General features: G+C 39.2%; 1 long non-coding RNA gene across 1 annotated transcript in view; it reads left to right on the forward strand.

Moving 5' to 3' along the window:
• Positions 1-27922, forward strand: part of LOC126085769 (uncharacterized) — an 80585-nt gene that overhangs the window by 21848 nt on the left and 30815 nt on the right. Inside the window, exon 3 of the long non-coding RNA XR_007519346.1 lies at positions 777-927. This is a non-coding gene — a long non-coding RNA (uncharacterized LOC126085769). The remainder of the gene's footprint in view (positions 1-776; positions 928-27922) is intronic.

Consider the following 27922-nt stretch of genomic DNA (forward strand, 5'->3'; position numbering starts at 1 on the left):
ATATTTTATATGTAATCATGTAATATGGATGGAAATTCATTGTTCTTTTTTCTCATTTTACCTTAAATTATAAGCATGTTTATTTCTGTACAAATTTTATACCTACTAATGTTTGCTGATTCATGGTATTCAATCTAGTAAATATGCCAGAATTTACCTACCATTATTTGCTGTTACTAATATCTACAAGAAAGATCTTCATGTGTGTATCTTTATTTTTCCTTTTCTGGAACATTTTCTTAGGAAAATTCCTAGTATTAGGGCCACAAGTGGATGGCTTTAACAAAGAGAAATTTATTTCTTCACAATAAAGTAGGCTAAAAGTCCAAATTCAGGGCGTCAGTTCCAGGGGAAGGCTTTCTCTCCCTGTCGTCTCTGAAGAAAGGTCCTTGTCATCAATCTTCCCCTGGTCTGGGAGCGTCTCTGGGCAGGAACCCTGGGTCCAAAGGACACACTCTACTGTGGGTGCTTTTTCCTTGGTGGCATGAGGTCCCCAACTCTCTGCTTGCTTCTCTTTTCTTTTATCTCTTGTAAGATAAAAGGTGGTGCAGGCCACACTCCAGGGAAACTCCCTTTGCATTGGATGAGGGCTGTGACCTTAGTAAGGGTGTTACAATCCCACCCTAATCCTCTTTAACATAAAATAACAATCGCAAAATAGAGGACAACCACAGAATACTGGGAATCATGGCCTAACCAAGTTGATACATATATTTTGGGGGGGTGGCTACATAATTCAATCCATGACAGTAATTATTTTATTTTATTGTTTTTAGTGAATTGGAACATATTTTGTTTGGAACACCTGGCAACAGGCCTTTGAGGTCATGGGGACATGACATAAGGGTGTTGCAAAACCAAAGCTGCTGATTCCAGGCCTGGCACTGGATCTGCTCAAGCTGGATCTCTGGCCCAGAAATATGTCGGGTAGGCTGTTATGTACAAAGGAGTGTTCTTTTAAAACAGACAGGAAAAAGGAGCTACATCTAAAACAATACAGAAACAAAATGACTAGACTAGAAAAATGATCTTTTGCCTTCATTGATTTTTTTTTTTCCTACTGCTGTACAACATGTTATAAAAACGGAGTTCCCAGTTTTCATTTACCTGTGACTCATCAGAAAATCTTTTCAGCTACCTTTTTTTTGGAGTTGGCTGTGGGCCTTGTAATAACAGGCACTCAACAAGTATTTGTTGAAGTGAATTGAATTTTTGTACGACTTTACTCCATTTTTCCATTTTTCCTGTGGACGTATAGCATGAGCAAGAAATAGACTAGTGTTGTAAGCACAGAGATTTTGAGGTTGGTTGTTACTGTGGCATAACCTATCTAGGCTGATAGGCCACCTGTCAAATGCTTTCTTTGAAAAATGACTAAGTACACCAACACCTATTGCTGTATTACTTATGATTGCAAGAGAAAAAAAAAACCATTGTTGAAATTATTAAGTAAGTAATGCAATTAAGTAAATTGCATTTTTTCACAGTCATTAAAATCAGTGTTTACAAAGACCTCAAAATTACATGAAAGCCACAATTGTATATATACATGGTTAAAATTGCATTTTAAAAAACTATGCATAGGGAAAAAGCATGAAGGCAATACAGTGAAATAACAATAATAATGGTAGCTTTAAGTTTGAGAAAACAGGGTTGAATTTTCTTCTTTTCTTAATTTTCTACATGTTTTTTTAAGAGTTTGCATTGCTCTTATAATTAATTTAAAAAATGTTTTGTAAAAGGTCACATTCCCTGAGGACCAATATTTACCTATCATTTCTTTTATGGTCATTCATTCATTCACATTCAACTATTCATTCATTCAGAGAAATTCAAACATTTATTGAGCACCTACTATGTGCTTCTTATGGTTCTACATGCTGAGGACAAAGCCATTAGCAAAACAGACAATAAAATTCCTGTTTCTCAGAAAGTTTAACATCTAGCAGAAAATTTCCATAACAATCATTTGCTTAAATTATTTTGAGACTTTTTGGAAGAGAAAGAAGGAAAGATGTGTCTAAAGGGGAAATTTGACCTTATTGCTTACCAGTTGTTCTAAAAATCTGAGTTATTCATTTTCTGTTTTAGTTTATCATTTGCTAACACTTTTTTGAAATCTGCAACCACTGTCAGAGTTGTGTCTGTGTTTTGCCATTTTAGTTATCATTAACAATTGTTGTTAGATCCTGGAAAGTATATACAGCGATTGCTTCATGGAGATGATGGTGAGCCTGTACAGTATGTGACAATTGCAGTTATGGAAATCCAGATTTCATAGAAACACTCCTCTTGGTTCTCTGAACTCAGACTCTCCTAAAACAGTGGAAAGACATCTTCCCATCAGTGCAGCAAATGAGAAAACCATGAAAAACCCAAATCCATGGACGTCATTGATTCTGACTCAGGGCAATCCCACGTGTGACAGAGCAGAACTGCTCCATAGGGTTTCTTTCTTTCTTTTCTTATTTTATTGTGTTTTAGGTGAAAGTTTATGACACAAATTGGTTTCTCATTCAAAAATTTATACATTTGTGACTTTGGTTGCAATCCCTGCATTGTGTCAACACTCTCCCCTTTGCCCATTTCATCCCGGGTTCCCCGTGTCCATTCATCAATTTTCCTGTCCCTTCCTGCCTTATCATCTTTGCTTCTGGGTAGGTGTTGCCCGTTTGGTCTCCTATACTTGATTGAACTAAGAAGCACGTTCCTCACGTGCATTATTGTTTGTTTTATAGGCCTGTCTAATTTTTGGCTGAAAGATGAACTTTTTGAGTGGCTTCAGTTCTGATTTAGCAGAGTGTCCAGGGCCATAGTCTCGGGGGTTCTTCCAGTCTCTGTCAAAAGAGTAAGTCTGGCCTTTTTTGTGAATTTGAATTTTGTTCTACATTTTTCTCCTGCTCTTTCCAGGACCCTCTATTGTGATCCCTATCAGAGTGGTCAGTGGTGGTAGCCAGGCACCAATTAGTTCTTCTGGGCTCAGGCTGGTGGAGGCTGTAATTCATGTGGTCCAGTAGTCCTTTGGACTAATATTTTACTTGTGTCTTTGGTTTTCTTCATTCTCCTTTGCTCCAAACTTGAAGGGACCAATAGACGTATCTTAGATGGCCGCTCACAAGCTTTTAAGACCCCAGACACTACTCACCAAAGTAGGATATAGAACATTTTCTTTATGAACCACTATATGCTAGTCAACCTAGATATCTCCCAAGACTATGTTTCTCAGCCCTCAGCCCTAGTAGCTTGGTATCTCAATGTGTTCAGGTGTATCTAGGATGCTTCTATGGCTTTGCCTTGGTCAAGTTGGTCTGACTTCCCCTAAATTGTGTGTTGTCTTTCTCTTCACCAAAGCTAACACTTGTCTACTATCTTGTTATTAATTTTTCCTCCCCTTCACTCCCCTCCCTTGTAACCGTCAAAGATTTTTTTTTCCTCCTATGTGTAAACATTTTCTTGGGTTTTTATAATAGTGGTCTTATACGACATTTGTTCTTTAGTGACTGACTTATTCCACTCTGCATAATGTCCTCCAAATTCATCCGTGTTGTAAGATGTTTCGTGAATTCATCATTGTTTTTTTCTTGCATAGTATTCCAGTATGTGTATGTACCATAATTTGCTATCCATTCATCTGTTGATGGGCATTTAGGTTGTTTCCAACTTTTTGCTATTGTGAGTAATGCTACAATCAACATAGGTGTGTATATGCCTATTCATGTAACAGCTCTTATTTCTCTAGGATACATTCCTGGGAGTGGGATTCCTGGATGATATGGTATTTCTATTTCTAGGTGTCTAAGGAGGCGCCATATCATTTTTCATAGTGGTTGTACCATTTGCATTCCCACCAGCAGTGCATAAGAGTTCCAATCTTCCCACAACCTCTCGAACATTTGTTATTTTCTGTAATTTTTTTTTTTTTTTGATTAGTGACAGTGATGTCCGGGTGAAATTGTATCTCATTGTAGTTTTGATTTGCATTTCCCTGATGTCTAATGATCAGGAGCATTTCCTCATGTGTCTGTTAGCTGCCTGAATGTCTTCTTTGGTGAAGTGTCTATTCATATCCTTTGACCATTTTTTAATTGGATTGTTTGTCTTTTTATTATTGAGGTATTGAAGTATTCTATAGACTTTAGAGATTAGACCTTTGTCAGATATGTCATAGCCAAAAATTTTTCCTAGTCTGTAGGTTCTCTTTTTACTCTTTTGGTGAAGTCTTTTGATGTGCTCGTGTTTAACTTTTGGGAGCTTCCAGTTACCTAGTTTATCTTCTGGTGTTTGTGCATTGTTAGCTATGGTTTGTATTCTATTTATGTATTAGGGCCCCTAGCATTGTCCCCATTTTTTCTTCCATGATCTTTATCATTTTAGGCTTTACATTTAGGTCTTCAATCCATTTTGAGTTAGTGACCCTATAGGACAGAGTAGAACTGCCCCATAGGGTTTCCAAGGAGCTGCTGGTGGATTTGAACCGTGACCTTTGGTTAGCAGTCATGGCTCTTAACCACTGTGCCGCCAGGGCTCCTTAGGTTGGTGGTCCAGCTCAAATTGTTTGCGTAGAAAATGGGGGGTGGGGGGGTGAGGGGAAATCTCCTTTATTGCTTTCAGGGCTGATTGTCTTACTATGTTCTTCAAAGTCAGCATGGAAAATAGCTCTGATTAACAAGTCTTTTTCCTGAAAAAAAGTATAAACATAAATGCTTAGAAATTAAAAACTAAAAAGAATCAGTGGAGCACTCAATCTGGTTTTTTAATAACCTTTAAAAAGGTTACTGTTTTACTGCTTATAAAATAAAATATGTTCTTTGTAGAAAATATGAATAATGTCAAAAGTTAAGAAGAATATAACTTATCTGTAATCCTGCCAAGCAAAGATAACAGCTATCATTATTACGGTGCACTCTAAGCACCCTTACTTCTAGAGCGGGGCTGGGCAAACTTCTTCTGTAAAGGGTCAGACGGTAAATATTTTAGGTGTTCAGAGCCATATGGTCTCTGTCACAACCACTCAATTCTGCCATGAGAGTGCAAGAGCAGCGATAGACAATATATAACAAGCGAGCATGGCTGTGTTCCAGTTAAACTGCATTTACAAAAACAGGCATGGGTCTGATTTGGCCCCATCCATAGATTGTTGCCTTTGGTTATCGAACATTCCATTTGGAGAGGGGCAAGCATGTTCCTATGGCCACATCCCCTCTATTTCATTTCCACTCCTGCTACCCTAGTTTAAGGATCACATTACTGTTAACCATGTTCATCAGACAACAAACATTTATTGAAAGCCTCCTACTATACTTTAGAACCTGGAGGGTGAAGTACAAAACGAGGAGCTCTGGTGGTGCTGTGGTTAAAGCATTGTAGCAGAAAAATCTTTTGAGTAGCCTCATCTTGTCACGTCTCTGCAAAAACACCTTGAACAGCATCCCCAGGGCTGTGAAACAAAGTCCAGACTCCCAAACCTAGCATTTAGAGCCATTTATCTCCTTGGAAACCCTATGAGGCAGTTCTTCTTTGTCCTATAAGGTCACTATGAGTCGGAATCGACTTGATGGCAACAGGTTTGGTTTTGGTCTCTTGTCACCACTGCTTACTCTTCCTCCTCTTCAAACTAAATCATGTGATATTCCCTGCACATATCTCTTGCTTTCCCATCTTCATGCTTTAGCTCAAGCTGTTCTCCCCATCTGGAAGGTTCTGATTCTATATTCCATAATCTAGACCCACTTTAAATGTAGTCCACAATGTACCCTGTGCATGGCTCACGTTCCATTGTTCCTACATGTTGAGTGAACATGTGATCACTAGAGCCAAGGGTACCTCTCTTTCCTCTAAACTTTCATGACAGTGTCTTTCCCTCTTCCCACCCACATCATTGTGTGTCTTGTATAATCCAGCCATTGTTGTTGTTGGTCGGTGCCATCGAGTCAGTTTCAACTCATAGCGACCCTATGTACAACAGAAATAAACACTGCCTGGTCCTGTGCCATCCTCAAAATTGTTACTATGTTTGAGCCCATTTTTGCAGCCACTGTGTCAATCCATGTCCTTGAGAGTCTTCCTCTTTTTTGCTGACCCTCTACTTTACCAAGCATGATGTCCTTCCCCAGGAACTAGTCCCTCCTGATAACGTGTCCAAAGTACATGAGATGAAGCCTCACTATCCTCACTTCCAAGGAGCATTCTGGCTATTCTTCTTCCAAGGCAGATTTGTTTGTTCTTCCGGCAATTCGTGGGATATTCAATATTCTTTGCCAACATCATAATTAAAAGGCATTGTCTTAGTCATCTAGTGATGCTATAACAGAAATATACCACAAGTGAATGGCTTTAACAAAGAGAAGTTTATTCTCTCACAGTCCAGTAGGCTAGAAGTCCGAAATCAGGGCACTGGCTCCAGGGGAAGGCTTTCTGTCTCTGTTGGTTCTGTAGCAAGGTCCTTTTCATCAGTCTTCCCTTGGTCTGGGAGCATCTCAGTACAAGAACCTCAGGTCCAAAGGACACTCTCTGCTCCTGGTGCTGCTTTCTTCGTGGTATGAGGTCCCCTGTCTCTCTGCTCACTTCTCTCTTATATCTCAGAAAAGATTGGCTTAAGACTCTATCTAACCTTGTAGATCTCATCAATATAACTGCCACTAATCTATTTTACTACATCATAGCGATAGGATTTACAATACATAGGGAAATCACATCAGAAGATAAAATGGTAGACAATCATACAAGAGAATCATGACCCAGACAAGTTGACAGATATTTTGGGGGGACATGATTCAATCCATGACAGGTGTCAGGTCTTTGGTTTTCTTTATTTTTTGTCCAGCTTTCACATGCACATGAGGCAATTGAAAATACCATGGCTTGGGTCAGGTGCACGTTAGTCCTCAAAGTGACATCTTTGCTGTTTAACACTTTAAAGAGGTCTTTTGCAGCAGATTTGCCCAACGCAATGCGTCATTTGACTTCTTGACTGATGCTTTCCTTGGGCGTTGATTGTAGATCCAAGTAAAATGAAATCTTTAATGATTTCGATCTTTTCTCCCTTTATCATTATGTTGCTTATCTGTCCCTTGTGAAGATTTTTGTTTTCTTTATGTTGACGTGTAATCTATATTGAAGGCTGTAGTTTCTGATCTTCATCAGTAAGTGCTTCAAGTCCTCTTCACTTTCAGCCAGCAAGGTTGTGTCACCTGCATAACCCAGGTTGTTAATGAGAGTTCCTCCAATCCAGATGTTGCGTTCTTCTTCATATAGTTCAGCATCTCAGATTATTTGCTCAGCATACAGATCGAATAAGTATGGTGAAAGGATACAACCCTGACGCACACCTTTCCTGACTTTAAACGATGCAGTATCCCCTTGTTCCACTCAAACAACTACATCTTGGTCTATGTACAGGTTCTGCATGAGCGCAATTAAGCGTTCTGCAATTCCCATCCTTAGCAATGTTATCCGTACTTTGTCATGACCCATAAAGTGAAATGCCTTTGCATAATCAATAAACATAGGTAAACATCTTTCTGGTATTCTCTGCTTTCAGCCAAGATCCATGTGACGTCAGCAATGATATCCCTCATTCCATGTCCTCTTCTGAATCTGGCTTGAATTTCTGGCAGTTCCCTGTCAATATACTGCTGCAACCACTTTTGAATTATCTGTAGAAAAATTTACTTCCATGTGATATTAATATTGTTTGGTAATTCTGACATTCTTTTGGTTCACCTTCCTTTGGAACGGTCACAAATATGGATCTCTTTCAGTCAGTCGGCCAGTTAGCTGTCTTCCAAATTTCTTGGCGTAGGTGAGTGAGAACTTCCAGCATTGCATCCATTTGTTGAAACATATCAATTAGTTTTCTGACAATTCCAGAGGCTTTGTTTTTTGCCAGCGCTTTCAGTGCAGCTTGGGCTTCTTCCTTCAGCAGCACTGGCTCTTCATCATATGCTACCTCCTGAAATGGTTGAATGTCAACCAATTATTTTTGGTACAGTGACTTTGTGTATTCCTTCCTTCTTCTTTTGATGCTTCCTGTGTCGTTCAATGTTTTCCCTGTAGAATCCTTCAGTATTGTAACTCAAGGCTTGAATTTTTTTTTCAGTTCTTGAGAAATGCTGAATGTGTTCTTTCCTTTTAGTTTTCAAACTCCAGGTCTTTGCACATTTCATTATAATACTTTATTTTGTCTTGTTGAGCCACCCTTTGAACCCTTCTGTTCAGCTGTTTCACTTCATCATTTTTTCCATTCACTTTAGCTACTCTACATTCAAGAACAAGTTTCAGAGTCTCTTCTGACATCTATATTGGTCTTTCCCTGCTTTCCTGTCTTTTTAATGACCTTTTGCTTTCTTCATATATTATGTTCTTGATGTCATCCTACAACTCATCTGATCTTCAGTCATTGATTTTAAATGCATCAACCTATTCTTAGTATGGTCTCTAAATTCATATGGGATATACTCAAGGTTATACTTTGGTTCTTGTGGACTAGTTTTAATTTTCTTCAGTTTCAACTTGAACTTTCATATGAGCAATTACTGGTCTCTTCTACAGCCGGCCCCTGGCCTTTTTTTAAAAAAAAAAATTTTATTGTGCTCTAAGTGAAAGTTTACAAATCAAGTCAATCTCCTATACAAAAATTTATATACACTTTGCTATATACTCCTAGTTGCTCTCCCCCTAATTAGACAGCACACTCCTTCCCTCCACTCTCTATTTTCGTGTCCATTTGGCCAGCTTCTGACCCTCTCTGCCCTCTCATCTCACCTCCAGACAGGAGCTGCCCCCATAGTCTCATGTGTGTACTTGATCCAAGAAGCTCCCTCTTCAGCAGTATAATTTTTCTATCCCACAGTCCAGTCCAATCCCTGTCTGAAGAGTTGGCATTGGGAATGGTTCTTGTCTTGGGCTAACAGAAGGTCTGGGGACCATGACCTCCGGGGTCCTTCTAGTCTCAGTCAGACCTTTAAGTCTGGTCTCTTTACGAGAATTTGAAGCCTGCATCCCACTGTTATCGTGCTCCCTCAGGGGTTCTCTGTTGTGTTCCCCGTCAGGGCAGTCATCGGTTGTAGCTGGGCACCATCTAGTTCTTCTGGTCTCAGGTTGACGTAGTCTCTAGTTTATGTGGCCCTTTCTGTCTCTTGGGCTCATAATTACCTTGTGTCTTTGGTGTTCTTCATTCTCCTTTGCTCCAGGTGGGTTGAGACCAATTGATGCATCTTAGATGGCCAATTGCTAGTGTTTGAGACCCCGACATCACTCTCCAAAGAGGGATGCAGAATGTTTTCTTAATAGATTTTATTATGCCAATTGACTTAGATGTCCCCTGAAACCGTGGTCCCCAAACCCCTGCCCCTGCTACGCTGGCCTTCGAAGCATTCAGTTTATTCAGGAAACTTCTTTGCTTTTGGTTTGGTCCAGTTGTGCTGACCTATCCTGTATTGTGTGTTGTCTTTCCCTTCGCCTAAAACCGTTCTTATCTACTGTCTAATTAGTGAAAACCCCTCTCCCTCCCTTCCTCCCTCCCAACCCTTGTAGCCATCAAAGAATATTTTTTTCTCTGTTTAAACTTTTTTTCAGTTCTTAAATTAGTGGTCTCACACAATATTTGTCCTTTTGCAACTGACTAATTTCACTCAGCATAATGCCTTCCAGATTCCTCCATGTTATGAAATGTTTCACAGATTCATCATTGTTCTTTATGGATACGTAGTATTCCATTGTGTGAATATACCATAATTTATTTATCCATTCATCAGTTGATGGGCACCTTGGTTGCTTCCATCTTTTTGCTATTGTAAACAGTGCAGCAATGAACATGGGTACGCATATATTTGTTCATGGAAAGGCTCTTATTTCTCTAGGATATATTACAAGGAGTGGGATTGCTGGATCATATGATAATTCTATTTCTATTTTTTTAAGGAAGCGCCAAATTGATTTCCAAAGTGGTTGTACCATTTTACATTCCCATCAGAAGTGTATAAGTGTTCCAGTCTCTCCACAACCTCTCCAACATTTATTATTTTGTGTTTTGGATTAATGCCAGCCTTGTTGGAGTGAGATGAAATCTCATTGTAGTTTTGATTTGCATTTCTCTGATGCTAATGATCATGAGCATTTCCTCATGTACGTGTTAGTTACCTGAATGTTTTCTTTAGGGAAGTGTCTGTTCATATCCTTTGCCCATTTTTTAACTGAGTTACTTGTCTTTTTGTAGTTGAGTTTTTGCAGTATCATGTAGGTTTTAGAGATCAGATGCTGACTGGAATTGTCACAGCTAAAAACTTTTTCCCAGTCTGTAGGTAATCTTTCTACTCTGTTGGTGAAGCATTTGAGTGAGCATAGGTGTTTGATTTTTAGGAGCTCCCAGTTAACTAGTTTCTGTTCTGCATTGTTAGTAATGTTTTGTATATTGTTTATGCCATGTATTAGGGCTCCTAGCATTGTCCCTGTTTTTTCTTCCATGATTTTTGTCATTTTAGATTTTATATTTAGGTCTTCAATCCATTTTGAGTTAGTTTTTGTGCATGGCGTGAGGTGTGGGTCTTGTTTCATTTTTCTGCAGATGGATATCCAGTTATGCCAGCACCATTTGTTAAACAGACTGTCTTTTCCCCATTTAACTGACTTTGGGCCTTTGTCCAATATCAGCTGCTCATATGTGGATGGATTTATGTCTGGATTCTCAATTCTGTTCCATTGATCTATGTATCTGTTGTTGTACCAGTACCAGGCTGTTTTGACTACTGTGGCAGTATAATAGGTTCTAAAATCAGGTAGATTGAGACCTCCCACTTTGTTCTTCTTTTTCAGTAATGCTTTACTTATCTGGGCCTCTTTCCCTTCCATGTGAAGTTGATGATTTGTTTCTCCATCTCATTAAAAAATGTCATTGGAATTTGAATTGGAATTGCATTGTTTCTATAGACTGCTTTTGGTAGAGTAGACATTTTTACAATGTTAAGTCTTCCTATCCATGAGCAAGGTCTGTTTTTCCACTTACGTAGGTCTCTTTTGGTTTCTTGCAGTACTGTCTTGTAGTTTTCTTTGTATAGGTCCTTTATGTCTCTGATAAGATTTATTCCTAAGTATTTTATTTTATCTTCTTGAGGGCTACTGTAAATAGTATTGATTTGGTCATTTCCTCTTCGATGCTTTTTTTTTGTTGGTGTAACGGAATCCTATTGAGTTTTGTATGTTTATCTTGTATCCTGATGCTCTGCTGAACTCTTCTATTAGTTTCAGTAGTTTTCTTGAGGATTCTTTAGGGTTTTCTGTGTATAAGATCATGTCATCTGCAAATAGAGATACTTTTACTTTTTCCTTACCAATCTGGATGTCGTTCATTTTTTTATCTAGCCTAATTGCTCTGGCTAGGACCTCCGGCACAACGTTGAATAAGAGTGGTGATATAGGGCATCCTTGTCTGGTTCCCGATCTCAAGGGGCATGCTTTCAGACTCTCTTCATTTAGGATATTGTTGGCTGTCCTTTATTATGTTGAGAAATTTTCCTTCTAGTCCTATTTTGCTAAGAGTTTTTATCATGAATGGGTGTTGAACTTTGTTAAATGCCTTTTCTGCATCAATTGATAAGATCATGTGGTTCTTGTCTTTTGTTTTATATTTATGATGGATTACATTAATTGTTTTTCTAATGTTGAACCGTCCCTGCGTACCTGGTATGAATCTCACTTGGTCATGGTGAATTATTTTTTTGATATGTTGTTGAATTCTACTGGCTGGAATTTTGTTGAGGATTTTTGCGTCTGTGTTCATGAGGGATATAGGTCTGTAATTTTTTTGTTTGTTTGTTTGTTTCTTTACCTAGTTTTGGTATCAGGGATATGCTGGCTTCATAGAATGAGTTTGGGAGTGTTCTGTCCTTTTCTATGCTCTGAAATACCTTTAGTACTAGTCGTGTTAACTCTTCTCTGAAAGTTTGGTAGAACTCTGGAGTGAAGCTGTCAGGGCCAGGGCTTTTTTTTTTAATGGGAGTTTTTTGATTACTATTTCAATCTCTTCTTTTGTTATGGGTTTATTTGGTTGTTCTACCTGTGTTTGTGTTAGTTTAGGTAGGTAGTGTGTTTCTAGAAATTCATCCATTTCTTCTAGGTTTTCAAATTTGTTAGAGTACAATTTTTCATAGTAATCTGATATGATCTTTTTAATTTCAGCTGGGTCTGTTGTATTATCACACATCTCATTTCTTATTTGGGTTATTTGCTTCCTCTCCTGTTTTTCTTTTGTCATTTTGGCCAATGGTTTATCAATTTTGTTAATTTTTTCAAAGAACCAGCTTTTGGTCTTGTTAACTCTTTTCAATTGTTTTTCTGTTCTCTATTTCATTTAATTCTGCTCTAATTTTTATTATTTTCTTTCTTCTGGTGCCTTACGGTTTCCTTTGTTGCTCTTTTTCTATTTGTCCAAGTTGTAGGGATAATTTTTTTATTTTGGCCCTTTCTTCTTTTGTATGTGTGCATTCATTAATATAAATTGACCTCTGAGCACTGCTTTTGCTGTATCCCAAAGGTTCTGATAGGAACTGTTTTCCTTCTCATTGGATTTTATGAATTTCTTTATTCCATCCTTAATGTCTTCTATAACCCAGTCTTTTTTGAGTAGGGTTTTGTTTAGTTTCCAAGTGTTTGATTTCTTTTCCCTGCTTTCTGTTATTGGTTTCTACTTTTGTGGCCTTATGGTCAGAGAAGTTGCTTTGTAATATTTCAGTGTTTTGGATTCTACTAAGGCTTCCTTTATGACCTAATATGTGGTCTATTCTAGAGAATGTTCCATGTGCTTTGGAAAAGAAACTATAGTTGGCTGCTGTTGGGTGGAGTGTTCTGCATATGTCTATGAGGTCAAGGTGGTTGATTGTGGCATTTATATCTTCCGTGTCTTTATTAAGCTTCTTTCTGGATGTTCTGTCCTTCACTGAAAGTGGTGTGTTGAAGTCTCCTACTATTATTGTGAAGCTGTCTCACTTTTCGATGCTGTAGAGTTTGTTTTATGTATCTTGTAGCCCTGTCATTGGGTAAATAAATATTTAATATGGTTATATCCTCCTGGTATAAAGCCAGTGCCGTCGAGTCAATCCCCTCCTGATATATTGTCCCTTTAATCATTATTTAGTGTCCTTCCTCATCTTTTGTGGTGGATTTAATTTTAAAGTGTATTTTGTCAGAAATTTATATTGCCACTCCTGCCTTTTTTGTTTGTTGTTTGCTCGATATATTTTTTTCCATCCTTTGAGTTTTAGTTTGTTTGTGTTTCTAAGTCTAAGGTTTGTCTCCTGTAGGCAGCATATAGACAGATCGTGTTTTTTAAATCCATTCTGCCACTCTCTGTCTCTTTATTGGTGCATTTAGTCCATTTACATTCAGCGTACTGACTGGAGGATATCCATATTTATGCCTATTCCCAAGAAGGGTGATCCAACCAAATGTGGAAATTATAGAACAGTATCATTAATATCACACACAAGCAAAATTTTGCTGAAAATCATTCAAAAATGGCTGCAGCAGTATATCAACAGGGAACTGCCAGAAATTCAGGCCAGTTTCAGAAGAGGACATGGAGCCAGGGATATCATTGCTGTTGTCAGATGGATCCTGGTTGAAAGCAGAGAATACCAGAAGGATGTTTACCTGTGTTTTATTGACTATGCAAAGGCATTCGACTGTGTGGATCATAGCAAATTATGGATAACATTGCAAAGAATGGGAATTCCAGAACACTGAATTGTGCTCACGAGGAACCTTTACATAGATCAAGAGGCAGTTGTTCGGACAGAACGAGGGGATACTGATTGGTTTAAAGTCAGGAAAGGTGTGCGCCAGGATTGTATTCTTTCACCATACCGATTTAATCTGTATGCTGAGCAAATACTCTGAGAACCTGGACTATATGAAGAAGAATGGGGAATCAGGATTGGAGGAAGACTCATTAACAACCTGCATTATGCAGATGGCACAACCTTGCTCACTGAAAATGAAGAGGACTTGAAGCACTTACTAATGAAGACCAAAGACCACAGCCTTCAGTATGGATTGCACCTCAACATAAAGAAAACAAAAATCCTCACAACTGGACCAATGAGCAACATCACGCTAAACAGAGAAAAGACTGAAGTTGCGAAGGACTTCATTTTACTTGGATCCACAATCAACAGCCATGGAAGCAGCAGTCAAGAAATCAAAAGACGCATTGCATTGGGTAAATCTGCTGCAAAGGACCTCTTTAAAGTGTTGAAGAGCAAAGATGTCACCTTGAAGACTAAGGTGTGCCTGACCCAAGCCATGGCATTTTCAATTGCATCATATGCATGTGAAAGCTGGACAATGAATAAGGAAAATCAAAGAAAAATTGACGCCTTTGAATTGCGGTGTTGGTGAAGAATGTTGAGTATACCATGGACTGCCAGAAGAACAAATAAATCTGTCCTGGAAGAAGTACAACCAGAATGCTCCTTAGAGGCAAGGATGGCGAGACTGCGTCTTACATACTTTGGACATGTTGTCAGGAGGGATCAGTCTCTGGAGAAGGACATCATGCTTGGCAAAGTACAGGGTCAGCGGAAAAGAGGAAGGCCCTCAACAAGGTGGACTGACACAGTGGTGCAACAATAGGCTCAAGCATAACAACGATTGTAAGGATGGCGCAGGACCGGGCAGTGTTTCATTCTGTTGTGCATAGGGTCGCTATGCATAGGAGCTGACTCCACAGCACCTGACAACAACAACATGAGTTTAGTGCTGTCATTTTGATGTCTTTTTTGTGTGTTGTTGACAGTTTCTTTTTCCCTGTTAACTTTTGTGCCGAGTAGTTTATCTTTATATATAGTCTTTTCCTCTTATTTGTTGTTGATTTTGTTTCTGCTGAGTATCTATTTTTTCTTGTATTTTATTTTGATGAGTAGGATTTTTAGTCTCCTTTGCGGTTACCTTAATATTTACCCCTATTTTCCTAAGTTTAATCCTAACTGTTATTTCTTTATATTGCCTTGTGTTCTTCTCCATATGAATGATCTATGACTACATTCTTAGTCCCTCTTTATTATTTTGTTTTCTTCTTTTATATAATAACATTACTGCTTCCCTGTTTTGAGTGTTTTTTTCTCTTGATTTATTTTTGTGATTTCACTATTTGGGTTGACATCCGATTGCTCTGTCCGGTGTCCTAGTCTTGGGTTGATATCTGATATTATTGATTTTCTAAACAGAGAACTCCCTTTAGTATTTCTTGTAGTTTTGGTTTGGTTTTTACAAATTCCCTAAACTTCTGTTTATCTGGAAATCTCCTAGTTTTGCCTTCATATTTGAGAGACAGTTTTGCTGGTTATATGATTCTTGGCTGGCAATTTTTTTTCCTTCAGTGCTTTCTTGCCTTCTTGCCTGCGTGGTTTCTGCTGAGTAGCCCAAGCTTATATTTATTGACTCTCCTTTTCAGGTGACTTTTTGTTTACCCCTAGCTGCTCTTAAAATTCTTTCTCTTTGGTTTTGGCAAGTTTGATTACAATAAGTCTTGGTGACTTTCTTTTAAGATCTACCATATGTGGAGTTCGATGAGCATCTTGGATAGATATCTTCTTGTCTTTCACAGTATCAGGGATGTTTTCTGCCAATAAATCTTCAACAATTCTCTCTGTATTTTCTGTTATCCCTCCCTGTTCTGGTACTCCAATCACTTGTAGGTTATTTCTCTTGATAGAGTCCCACATGATTCTTAGGGTTTCTTCATTTTTTTTTTTTTAACAATTTTTTCTGATTTTTCTTCAAATATATTGGTGCCAAGTGCTTTATCTTCAGTCTCACCAGTTCTGCCCCCCTCACGTTCTATTGAGTTGTCTAATTCTGTAATTTTGTTAATCTTCTGAATTTCTGATCTCTATCTTTCTTATGGATTCTTGTGGCTTATTAAATTTTTCATTATGTTCTTGAATAACCTTTTTAATTTCTTCAACTGCTTTATCTGTGTGTTCCTTGGCTTGTTCTGCATATTGCCTGATCTCCTTCTTGATCTCGTTCCTGATGTCGTGAAGTGTTTTGTACATTAATCTTTTGTATTCTGCATCCGGTAATTCCAGGAAGGCACCTCCATCCAGAAGATCCCTTGATTCTTTGTTTTGAGAGCTTGTTGAAGTGATCATGGTCTGCTTCTTTATGTGATTTGATAGTGACTGTTATCTCCGAGCCATCTATAAGTTATTGTATTAGTTTATTTTGTTTGCTTACTGTATCCTAGCTTCTTGCTTTGTTTTGTTTTGATATACCCAGATAGGTTGCTTGAGTGAGCTACCTTGATTATTTCCACCTTTGAAGTGCTAACATCCTGTCATCAGATGGCTAGAGCTGTTATCAGGTATCTCAGCCTAGGAGCACATTCGCTTTTCTTGTATGGATTCGGTTCAGGTTTCCAGGTAGTTTGTCATCAAGTGTGTGGTACAGGCTCTGTCCTGCAGTCTTAGAGGGGCAGGGGTGATTGGTGTAGGTACCAGTATCTGGTTGCAGCAGGGGGTCACACTCTGAACAAGGCAGGGAGCTGACAACTGTCCCTCGAGCGTCTGTGAAGAAAGCATGTCCCTGTTCCCTAGAGCACACAGGTGGTTAGGTTCTGCAGACAGACCCTGGGCACCCAATGCTTTTGGTGTAAAGACTGGGAGGTACCAGTTATCCTTGGACCCCTGTCGCAGGTGGCTGGATGACCTGAGTGGAGGCACCAGTCCTTAGGCCCCTGACGTGGGTAGGTGAGGACCTTGTTTAATAGGCAAAGCGGTGTCAAACATCAAACACCCACCTCTGCACCACACAGCTGAACCAGTTGCAGTCTGCCAACAAGGGCCTATTCTCCTGAAAGAGGCCCACACAGGTTCATGCAGAAGGGAAAGGTATTCAAAGTCCATGGACCATTTATGCTAGGACAGGAGCTGCTTCTTTCCTGAGCTCCCCAGGTTAGTGGAGCTGGCAGATTACATTTTCCCCCAGTTGTGAATTTATTCCTTCTCTAAGGCAGGGAGAATGGTTCAGGATGCACAACAGGACCTATCTCAGGCCCAGGGAAATCAACAGCCACTGAAGCCAGTTTGGGTGCTAGGGGTGTGGTAAAATTTGCCCAAGTGCTTACCTTTTGCCGAGATTGCTGTTCTTCTCTGGTACTGGAGGTATGAGTAGGCTGTGCAGCTACCTGTTTCTTCCTGAGGAAACTGTGGCTGAACGCTACCACCAACCCACCTCAGTTGCTCCTGGAAATGGTGCCTGAGGTTTCCTGGCGATTGAGGTCTGGCAACTCCTCTCTGTTTCAAACCACCTCTTCTTCCCTCTGCCAGTCAGTCTGTTTTCTCACTTTGCCTTTGGTGTTCAGGGCTCCTAGCTTGTCATAAATATAATCATTTCCCTTGTTTTTGGGGGTCTTTGTTGTAAGAGGGCTCGCTGAAAGCATCTGTCTATTCTGCCATCTTGGCCCCGCCTCCCCCACAGCCTTTTTCTGACTGATAATAGGGAGCTTTTCCAGTGTCTTTTTCCACAGATGTAGTCTATTTGATTCCTGTATGTTTCATCTGGCTAGGTCCATGTGTAGTCGCTGTTTATGTTGTTGAAAAAAGGTATTTCCAGTGAACAGGTCTTTTGTCTTGCAAATTCTGTTGTGAGATCTCCTGCATCATTTCTGTCACCAAGGCCATATTTTCCAACTACTGATTCTTTTTTGTTTCTGACTTTTGTATTCTAATTACCAGTAATTATCAATGCATCTTGACTGCATGTTTGATCAATTTCAGAGTGCACAAGTTGGTAAAAATATTCAATTTCTTCATCTTTGGCAATAATGGTTGGTAAATAAATGTGAAATATAGTCGTATTAACAGGGTTGCATTCATTGTCAAAAAGAGCATTTCAAGATCTATCCTGAATTGCAGCGCTGTCAGTGATAGCATAATATTCATACATCTACAAGGAAGGCCAGTTAATACTACTATGGAAGAGTAAATATATGGAAAAGAATACAAATCAGAAATGTACAACTTGATGAATTTCCACAAAGCAAACACACTAGTGGAACTGCCACCAGAACAAGAAATAGAACGTTACTTACACCCCAGAGGCACAGCCACCACCCGCCTGTCAGTGGAGCCTTGAATGTGGCTATGATGCTGAGCAGGTTGCAACACAGCTTCCAGACTAAGATGGACTAAGAAGAAAGGCTTGGAAATCTGCTTTTGAAAACCAGCCAAAGAAAACCCTATGAATTACAATGGCTCGATCTCATTTGTGCATGGGGTTACCCTGAGTCGAGGCAGACTCAAGAGCAGCCAATGACAACAAAACACTCCAGAAGCCCTCTCATCATCCCCTTCCCCAGTAACTATCCCCCCTAAAGGTAACCACTATCCTGACTTCTACACCACGGTTAGTTTAGCCTGTTTTTTAACCTTACATAGAAATGAAATACAATGACATTGTATATACTCCTTGGGATCTGGCTTTTTTGCTCGATATTATGCTTGTAAGATACAACAATATTGCTCTAGGTAGCAACTGTTCATTTTCATTGATATTACAATTTTCCTTTGTATGAGTATACCACAATTCATTATCCCTTTTACTGTTGATGGGTATTATGAATAATGCTGCTATAATCATCCTGGAACTTGCCTTTTATTGTACGTGGATAAGCATTTCTGTTGGGTACCTAGGAGCAAAAATGCTGGGTTATAGAGGATGTTTATTTTCAACGTTAGCAGAAACTACCAAACAGTTTTCCAACGTGGTGGAACTTATAAACTCCATGTATAAGAGTTCAGTTACTTGACATTTCCACCAACTCATAGTATTGCCAATTGTTTTGTTTTGTTTTTTATTTAGCATTCTGATGAGTATGAAGTGGTATCACCTGGTTGTTTAATTAGCATTTCCATGATGACTAATGAGGTTAAGCATCTATTCATGTGCTCATCGTTCATTTGCCCGTGTTAAAACTGTTTCTCTATTTTTTTCATTGGTTTGTAGGAGTTCCTTATGTATTTTGTTAATGAGTGCTTTATAAGAGATACATATTGCAAATAGCATCTCACACTACGTACCCTGCCTTTTCATTCTTTTTAATGTTGTCTTATAATGAACAGTTCTTAACTTTAATATAGTCTTTTCCTTTATGGTTAGTGCTTTTGTTTCCTATGTCTACTCCGAGGTAATGATATTTTTACTATGTTATCCTCCAGAAGTTTTATTGTTTTACCTTTTATATTCATGCCTGAAGTCTACCTGAAATTGACTTTTATGTGTGATGAGAATTAGGAGTCAAGATTCATTTTTTTCCATATGCAAATACAATTGATCTAGCTTCGTTTATTGAAAAGGCCATTGTTTCTCCCACTGCACTGCTGTGTCACCTTTGTCATAAATCATAAATACAGCATGAGTCTGTTTCTATACCCTGCATTCCGTTCCACTGATCTAATCATCTGCCTTTCCAACAACACCAGCAGTCTTAATTACTCTGGGTTTAAAATAAGTCTTAATATGTTGTAGTTAAAGTCCTCCACCTATTTTCTTACTCAAGATTGTCTTGGCTAGTCCTAGCCCTTTGAATTTCTATACATTCCAAAAGCAGCTTGTCAGCCTGGTAGGATTTTCCCTGGGATTGCACTGACATCTTTGTAATATCAAGTCTTCTAATTCATGAACTGTACCTCCACTTATTAGGTCTCTCTTTAATTTCTCCTAATTGTGTTCTATAGTTTCTTGTGTATTTTCTCTGCCTGGCATATGTTTCCTTACATTTATTCTTAGCCTTGCGATGATATAGTACGTGATACCATTTAAAATTTTTGTTTTCTAATAGCTTGTTGTTTGTGTGCAAATGTATAATTGGTTTTCGTACCTTATACCCAGCTACCTTGCTGAATTAACTTATTATTTCTAATAATTTATCTATAGAGTCTTTTGGATTTTTTAATGTACATGATTATGTCATCTGAAAATAGTGACAGTTTTTTTTTCTTTATAATATGTATAACTTTTATTTCTTCTCTTTGCCTATTGCACTGGCTAGAACCTCCCCTTAGTTATAGAATAGAAGTGATGATAGTGGCCATCCTTGTTTCCTTCCCAATGTTTCTCCATTGAGTCTGATGTTTCCAATAGGTCATTTGTAGACACCCTTTGTATTAGTTTCCTAGGGCTGCCATAACAAATTACCACTACCTGGTGGCTTAAAACAACAGACATTAATTTTCTCAGTTATGGAGGCCGAAAGTCCAAAATCAAGGTGTTGGCAGGCAGTGGTGTCACTAGGAGGATGGGGGGGGGGGGTACAGACCATACCTCCTGACACTGTCAGAGAGAGTGACACCAAAATGACCACAGGGCCCAGAGCTGCAAAGCAACAGGCTGCCTCCCATGGAGGGTGCCAAAGCAGTGGCATCACTAGGGTTGGTGTCACCTGTCACCTATTGCTGTAACTCATCACCACCATCACCACCACCACCCCGCCCCCCATCCTCTACACCCCCATACTCCACGCCCTCTTCAATACCCCCAGGCCTGCAGTGACTGCCATTGGGCAGAGAGGATGGTCTTTGCCTTAGCCGATGGGAGAGGGGAAGAGCTGCAGGGAGCCATGGAGGGCACGGCCAGGAGAGACTTGGCCAGGCTGCTCTGCCCATGGGCCGGGGGAGGTCAATGGCTGGCCCTGAGGGGAGAGGATGACACCATGAGTTACCCCACTAGGTGACACCAACCCTAGTGACGTCACTGTGGCAGGGTTAGTTTCTTCTGGAGGTTCCGAGGGAGAATCTGTTCCATGCCTCTCTGCTAGCGTCTGGTGACTGCAAGCAATTGTTGGCATTTCTTGGCTCATATCATGCCAATCTTTGCCTCTGCCTTCACTTGGCCTCCTCCCTCTCCCCTGTGTGTCCGTCTGTGACTTCTTTTCATATAAGGAGACCTTCAGTGGATTTAGGGCCCACTCTAAATCCATCTCAAAGTCCTCAACTACATCTGCAAAGATCCTTTTTCCAAAAAAAAAGTCATATTCACAGGTTTTGGGGATTATGACTTGCCCATATCTTTTTGGGGGCCACAATTCAGCCCTGTACACCCTCCCTAAGGAAATTGCCTGGAATTCTTAGGTTACTAAGAGTTTTTAACACGAATGGGTGTTGCATTCTATAAATGAATTTTTTTCTCTATCTTTTGGTCCTCATATGATTTTCCTTATTCTATTGATGCAGTGAATTATGTTGATTCTCAAATGTGAAACCAATATTGCATTATTGGAATAAGCCCAATGTGGTTATGAAGTATGTATTTTATATATTGTTGGATTTAATTTCCTAATATTTTGTTTAGGACTTTTTTCATTTATCCTTTTGAGAAAGATTGGTCTGTAATTTTCCTTTCTTACAATTACCTTGTTTGTTTTTAGTGTCAAGACTATGCTAGCTTCATAATGTGAGTTTGGAAATGCTCTCCCTTCTTCTATTCTTCTATTCTTGGGAATATTTTGTGTAACATTGATTAATTCTTTCTTAAATATATGGAAGAATTCACCAGTGAAGTCATATAATCCTAAAGCTTTCACCATATGAAAGTTTGCAATTCAGTTTGCTTAATAGATATTGGATTCAGATTTTCTACTTTATATCATTTTGGGTAAGTTATATTTGCCCAGAAATTTGTCCATCCATTTGACAAATTTGGTACAAAAATATTCATAATATTCTTAGATTATCTTGTTCATGACTGTAAGATCTTTAGTAATGTCTCCTTTTGCGTGATACTGGTAATTTGTGCCTATCTGTTTTTTCTTATTCAGCCTTGTTAGGGATTTAACCAATTTATTAGTCTTCCTAAAGAACCAACTTTTGACTGTATTGATTTTCTCTACTATACATTTATTTTGCATTTCGTTAATTTATGTCTTTTCCTTGTTTTTTCTTTCTTCTACTTTCTTATGGTTCAATTTGCTACTCTTTTTGAATTTCTTGAGATGGTTCATTCGATTATTGATGTTCAACCTTTTTCTTTCTAATATTTTCATTTAAAGCTATAAATTTCCTTCTAAGTACATCTTTAGCTACATCCCCTAAGTTTGAATTGCCATATTTTTCTTATCATTCAATTCAAAGCATTTTCACTTCCATTAAGATTCTTCCTTCTTTCTGTAATTTTACAGAAAATTATCTGTGTTGGAGCAGAACTAGCCAGTGGTATAGGTAAAAAGAAGACTGACTGTGAATTGGTAGTTTCTGAAGCTGGGGGTGGAGGGAAAATGGAAGTCTGATGTAAGTTTCAATCACAGCAAAATGTCCTGGTCTCACCCACAATTAACTCGGGCCAAAATAAGTTGATTTATTATATATAAGATTTTCTCATCTGACCCTAAACTCTTTCTTCTGCCTTTTAAATAGAACATTTCTCCTTTGGCATTCTTTAATACTCTTCCCTTCTTTCCATTCCACAGCTTCTGTACTTAATGCTTCTTCCTCTCCACCAGCTCATGATCATTCCAGTGTATCTAAAGAGATTTCAGACTTTCAGCAAAGCGATTCTTGGGATGCCATCTGGATAACCATTATATGTGTCCAAACAGACACTGTGCGGATCCTTTCCAGGAAGGAAGAAAAATAGAAGAGAATCTTGGAACTATTTATACAATTAGCTTGCAGGCTTTGGCCTGAAAAATAGGAAACTAAGACTTTAAGGTTTTTTTATTGCATTTCTTCTTTCCTGTATTTCATGAAGTTTAAATTACAACCATCTGTTTCAGAAGATATAAAAATCGTGAATTCCATCTCCTCCCACATCAACAGAATACTAACCCTTTGGGAAACCTTTTATTAGTGGAGGTGTTCAATAATGACCATACTAAAAACACAGTGTAAAACAAGCACCGACCTACCTTTCATTACCCATCTGCCTCATTTGCCTCCTGAGTCAAATGATGGAAGGGAGCATTTTATAGTATGGATGTTTCCCTGTTCACTGACCCTGATATATATTTTCTGCTTGTTTGATGATAATGTTGAGGATGATGATCATAGTGATGATGGTCAAAATTCTTCTTTCCTCCAGTTCTTATTAAACAAAAAAAACCAGTTGTGTCAAGTTAATTCTAACTCATGGCAACCCCATGCATGTGAGAGTAGAACTATGCTCCATAATGTTTTCAATAGCTGACTTTTTGGAAGCAGATCACCACACCTTTCTTCTGAGGTGCCTCTGGGTAGACTTGAAATTCCAACCTTTAGATTAGCAGCCGGGCACATTAACACTACCCAGGAACTCCCAGTTCTTATTAAAAAAAAAAAAAAAAAAAATTTTTTTTTAATATAAGGTAATCATTAAATTACATATTTAGGCTTATTCTTTTGCTCATCTTTAATTTCCAAATAATTTTTGGTGAATTCCAAGGCATTTCACACTTGGTGATTAATTGAATTTGTTTTCATTTTTATAGCCTATAAGACATGTTGTGTAGGATTTAATCTTAGAAAATTAATAGAGAGATACTCAGGTTTGTCATGCATAAACTCATTTAGTTTATTGCAAGATAGTCATGGCAAGGCACGCAAGTAAGACCTCACACAACATTCATTTAGAGCTGGGGAATCAGAATTAACGATATCAATTACTATGTTGTATTATAAGTCCAAACCTTTAGACTTCAGGCTTTTACCTTTAACTAGAGGTCTTAGGATGAAAGCTTAACTGTGGCTTGAACTCGGTGAAAGTCCCTCAGATAGTATTCAAGGTTGGCAGCTGCAGACAGAACCTCAGTTCCATCTCTGCCTTCTCTCAGTGAATGAGCAGAAATTTGAGGGTTTTATGTGAATTTGTTACCTTGGTTCCACACGACAAGGACCAGTGTGACGTCAGAGTAGTATGTTATGTCTTTTCTCCAGGGTTAGAGAGTGACTGAATGGCGCATCTTCACTTCAAGGTTGGAGATTAGGGAGGTTGTTTAGATTTATGTTATGTTTTCTTGTGTTGCAGCATGTAGGGTCAAAGTGAACTTAAAGGTTGTTTGTGTTCTTTACATACTTGACATGCTTCCCTGTCTATAAGTCTAAGTTCAGAATTTTTCTAAATAACTTTCTTATGACTTACAAGTTTCTAATGACTTATAATTAATGTTATAGATCTGTACAAAGGTAGACATATTTCTAGATTCATATTGAGTGATTATACATATGTATTTTGAAAGCATAATAGTGACATATCTTATGGGATTTATGAGCATTATAGAAACATACAGAACAAAACAACATGGCTATGAAAAACCCACTCAAAAATTCACAATCTGCAACAAATCTCATCCTCTTTCCCACTCTGTCATCCTCAGTATGTAATCCTCCATATCTTTCCAATAAAACCAAACCAAAAAACCAAACCCGTTGCCATTGAGTCAATTCTGACTCAAGGCGACCATATAGGGCAGAGTAGAGCTGCTCCGTAGGGTTTCCAGGGAGCTGCTGGTGGATTCAAACTTCAACCTTTTTGGTTGGCAGCCAAGTTCTTAACCACTAAGCCACCAGGGCTTGCTCCCCTTTCCAATAAGCTGGACACAAAAAACACCACATCATGGCTGCATAAAATAACCTTTTCCTGTGACCCAGAGAATTGTTGTATTCCTTTTGTTTAACATGTTAGATTACAATTATCTCTCTTAATAAGCTTGCTTTCTTCTTTTCTCAGAAACGGTTCCTTCCCACTCCTTCATTAATAAACCTTTAGTGAGCACCTACTGTTTACTAAGCACTATGCTGGGTACCGAAGATACAGAGATAAACAAAACCTGGTTTTTATCCTGGAATAACCAAAATCTAATGGAGAATAAGCCATGCAAACAAATACCTACAACGTAAGGAAACATGGTATTTTCAATCACATAATATGCATGTGAAAGCTGGACAATGAATAAGGAAGACCGAAGAAGAGTTGACGCCTTTGAATTGTGGTGTTGGCGAAGATTATTGAATATACCATGGACTGCCAAAAGAACAAACAAATCTGTCTTAGAAGAAGTACAACCAGAATGCTCCTTAGAGGCAAGGATGGTGAAACTGAGTCTTACATACTTTGGACATGTTGTCAGGAGGGATCAGTCCCTGGAGAAGGACATCACGCTTGGCAGAGTACAGTGTCAGCAGAAAAGAGGAAGACCCTCAATGAGGTGGATTGTCACAGTGGTTGCAACAATGAGCTCAAGCATAGCAACGATTGTAAGGATGGCTCAGGACCGGGCAGTGTTTCATTCTGTTGTGCATAGGGTTGCTATGAGTCGGAACCGACTTTACAGTACCTAACAACAATAACAACAAGGAAACAAGGGCTTTACCAGAAAAGAGTAGTGTGCGGGAAGAATGATTCCTAAGCTATAAAATCTTATTTTCTCTCTTACCATGGATGACTTTTTAGTATGTGCTATTGGGTTTCTTATTTTAATATTTCACATACCTTTAAAATGTCTAAGTTTTCAAGGCTTATGTTTTTCATCTTCTTTTTATTATAAAACTCTACTTTTTTAGGGGTCTTACAGATAAATATGACCTTTGATAGTGTCAGCTGGACTTTTGCTTGGGAAATAAAGATTGGGTAGACAGAAAGATCTGGAGCGAATGGCAATGTGGCCTCTTGCTGGATTAAAAATTCCTGGAGGCCTTGCTCAGAGCAGAGAGAATAAGCAGGGAGTCACTCGGCCTTCATGGCTAAGTGAAAATGAGTCAGAACGGGTGAAGAGAGGGAAACCCCTTCTCTAGCCACAGAGAGTTGCTTCAATGTGAAGCAACTTTAAGAACTAAAAGTAAAAAGGAGTGAGAGCTACTCAGTACATTGTTCCTCCCTGTAAGGGCCGTGGAAACCCTGGTGGCGTAGTAGTTAAGTGCTATAGCTGCTAACCAAAAGATTGGCAGTTCATATCCACCAGGCACTCCTTGGAAACTCTATAGGGCAGTTCTACTCTGTCCTATAGGGTTGCTATGAGTCAAAATCAACTCAACAGCAACAGGTTTGTTTTTTGGTTATAAGTGCCCTAAAACCATGGAGAGGTTAAAACAAGTGTCTTAGAACTAAAAGAAAACAAACATTTTGAAGTGGTTGTTAGGGGTGGGGGTAGAAAGGCAAGAAAATAAAGAAGTGTACTTCCTGAGAAAGATCAGAGAAAAGAAAATGTCTTCTTAAATCTTTTTGAAAAGGTAATTATGTTCTTGCATAAAAGGGATAGTTAACAGCTGTGATGGTTAACGTTATGTGTCAACTTGGCTAGGCGATGATTCTCAGAGTTTGGCAGACCCTGGACTGATTGCTCCTCCATAATGTAATCACCTCCAGGATGAGATCTGCTATGAGCAGCTAATCAGTTGAAAAGGAAGTTTCCTTGGGGGTGTGGCCCACCCGCAGTATATTAATTGATGTGCCAGCACTGCTCACCCTGGCTCTGGACCCTGCCTCCAACTCATCATAATCTGACCTCCGGTTCTTGGGACGTGAGCTAGCAGCCTGCCGCCTGACCTGCCGATTTTGGGATCTGCCGGCTTCCACAATTACGTATGCCATTTCCTTGAATTAAATCTCTCTATATACATTTTTGGAAACCCTGGTGGCATAGTGGTTAAGAGTTATGGCTCCCAAACAAAAGGTCGACAGTTCAAATCCACCAGGCACGCCTTGGAAACTCTATGGGGCTGTTCTACTCTGTCATATAGGGTCACTATGTGTCGGAATCAACTCAACAGCAATGGGTTTGGTTTTTGGTTTATAAACATTTTTACACATACACATTTCACTGGTTTTGCTCCTCTAGAGAAACCAACCTGCATGAAAAGAATACTAGAAAGAATTTTTTGTAAAGTGTTTAAGACCTTGGCTTCACCAGCAAAGTGATTTGCCTTTGGGATAGGAAATAGAGAATTTTTTTAATAGCCCCACTAGGAAGCCCTGGTACTGCAATGGTTAAGCGCTTGGCTGCTAACAGAATGATTGGTGGTTCGATCTCACCAGCACTTTACAATAGAAAGATGTAGCAGTCTGCTTCTGTAAAGATTATGGCCTTGGAAACCCTATGGGACAATTCTACTCTGCTCTATAGGGTTACTATGAGTTGGAATCAACTAGATGGCTACAGGTTTGGTTTTTTTTTTTTTTTTAATAGCTCCACTGTACCTGAAGAGCATTCTGCTTGAGGAGAATTTCTTGCACAGTTGGGTATTTTGGGCAAAATGGTAAAAAGATCCAGTTAGCTTAACAATTTTTTTAAGCCTTAGTTGTCAGAGGTAAGGAGTAAGTCTAAACACAGCAAGCTGCCTGTCCCTTAGCCCCAGCCCCCATAGTTCTAGTGTAAGTAACTGTAAGTAAAAAACCAAAAAAGTGTTTCACTATAACCCGGGCACGAGCAGCCAGGTTTGGGAGGCCTGGCAGAGTTGGAAAAGAACAGAGGCAATTCCTCCCTCAGCACCTTTAGGCTTTACCAGGCTATGGTGTGGCCACAGTGCTGGGCAGTATCACCTGCCCTGCTGGGCTTCCTGCAGTCTCACTCCACAAACACCAGGAGCACCTGCTTAGGTGAAGGCCGTGTGTAACCAGGAGGAGGCAAAAACCAGTGGGGTGTGGGAAGTCTGTTCGGTAAAGCCATTTGAAACAAAAAGTTGGCAGGACTGGGAAATGATGCCATTGCTTCAATGCCTTGCTTGGTTTAGTCAGGGTTGGAAGGTGAAGAAGTCCACAAGTTAGAGCAGTTTCCAAGCAGTGGAAACAGCAGGGTAGATACATCACCACAAACTAGAGTTTAGGGTGGTGACTTCAGGTGGAGACCATTTGAGTGTAGCACCAACAACACCTCATAGCAGAGCTCAGATGAAAGATTTCCCATAATTCTACACTATGTAGAGCACCAGTCTTGGCAGAGCTCAGAAATGGTCCCTAAGGATGG

This window comes from Elephas maximus, chromosome 11, assembly GCF_024166365.1.
Source record: "Elephas maximus indicus isolate mEleMax1 chromosome 11, mEleMax1 primary haplotype, whole genome shotgun sequence".
In the NCBI taxonomy this organism is placed as follows: Eukaryota; Metazoa; Chordata; class Mammalia; order Proboscidea; family Elephantidae; genus Elephas; species Elephas maximus.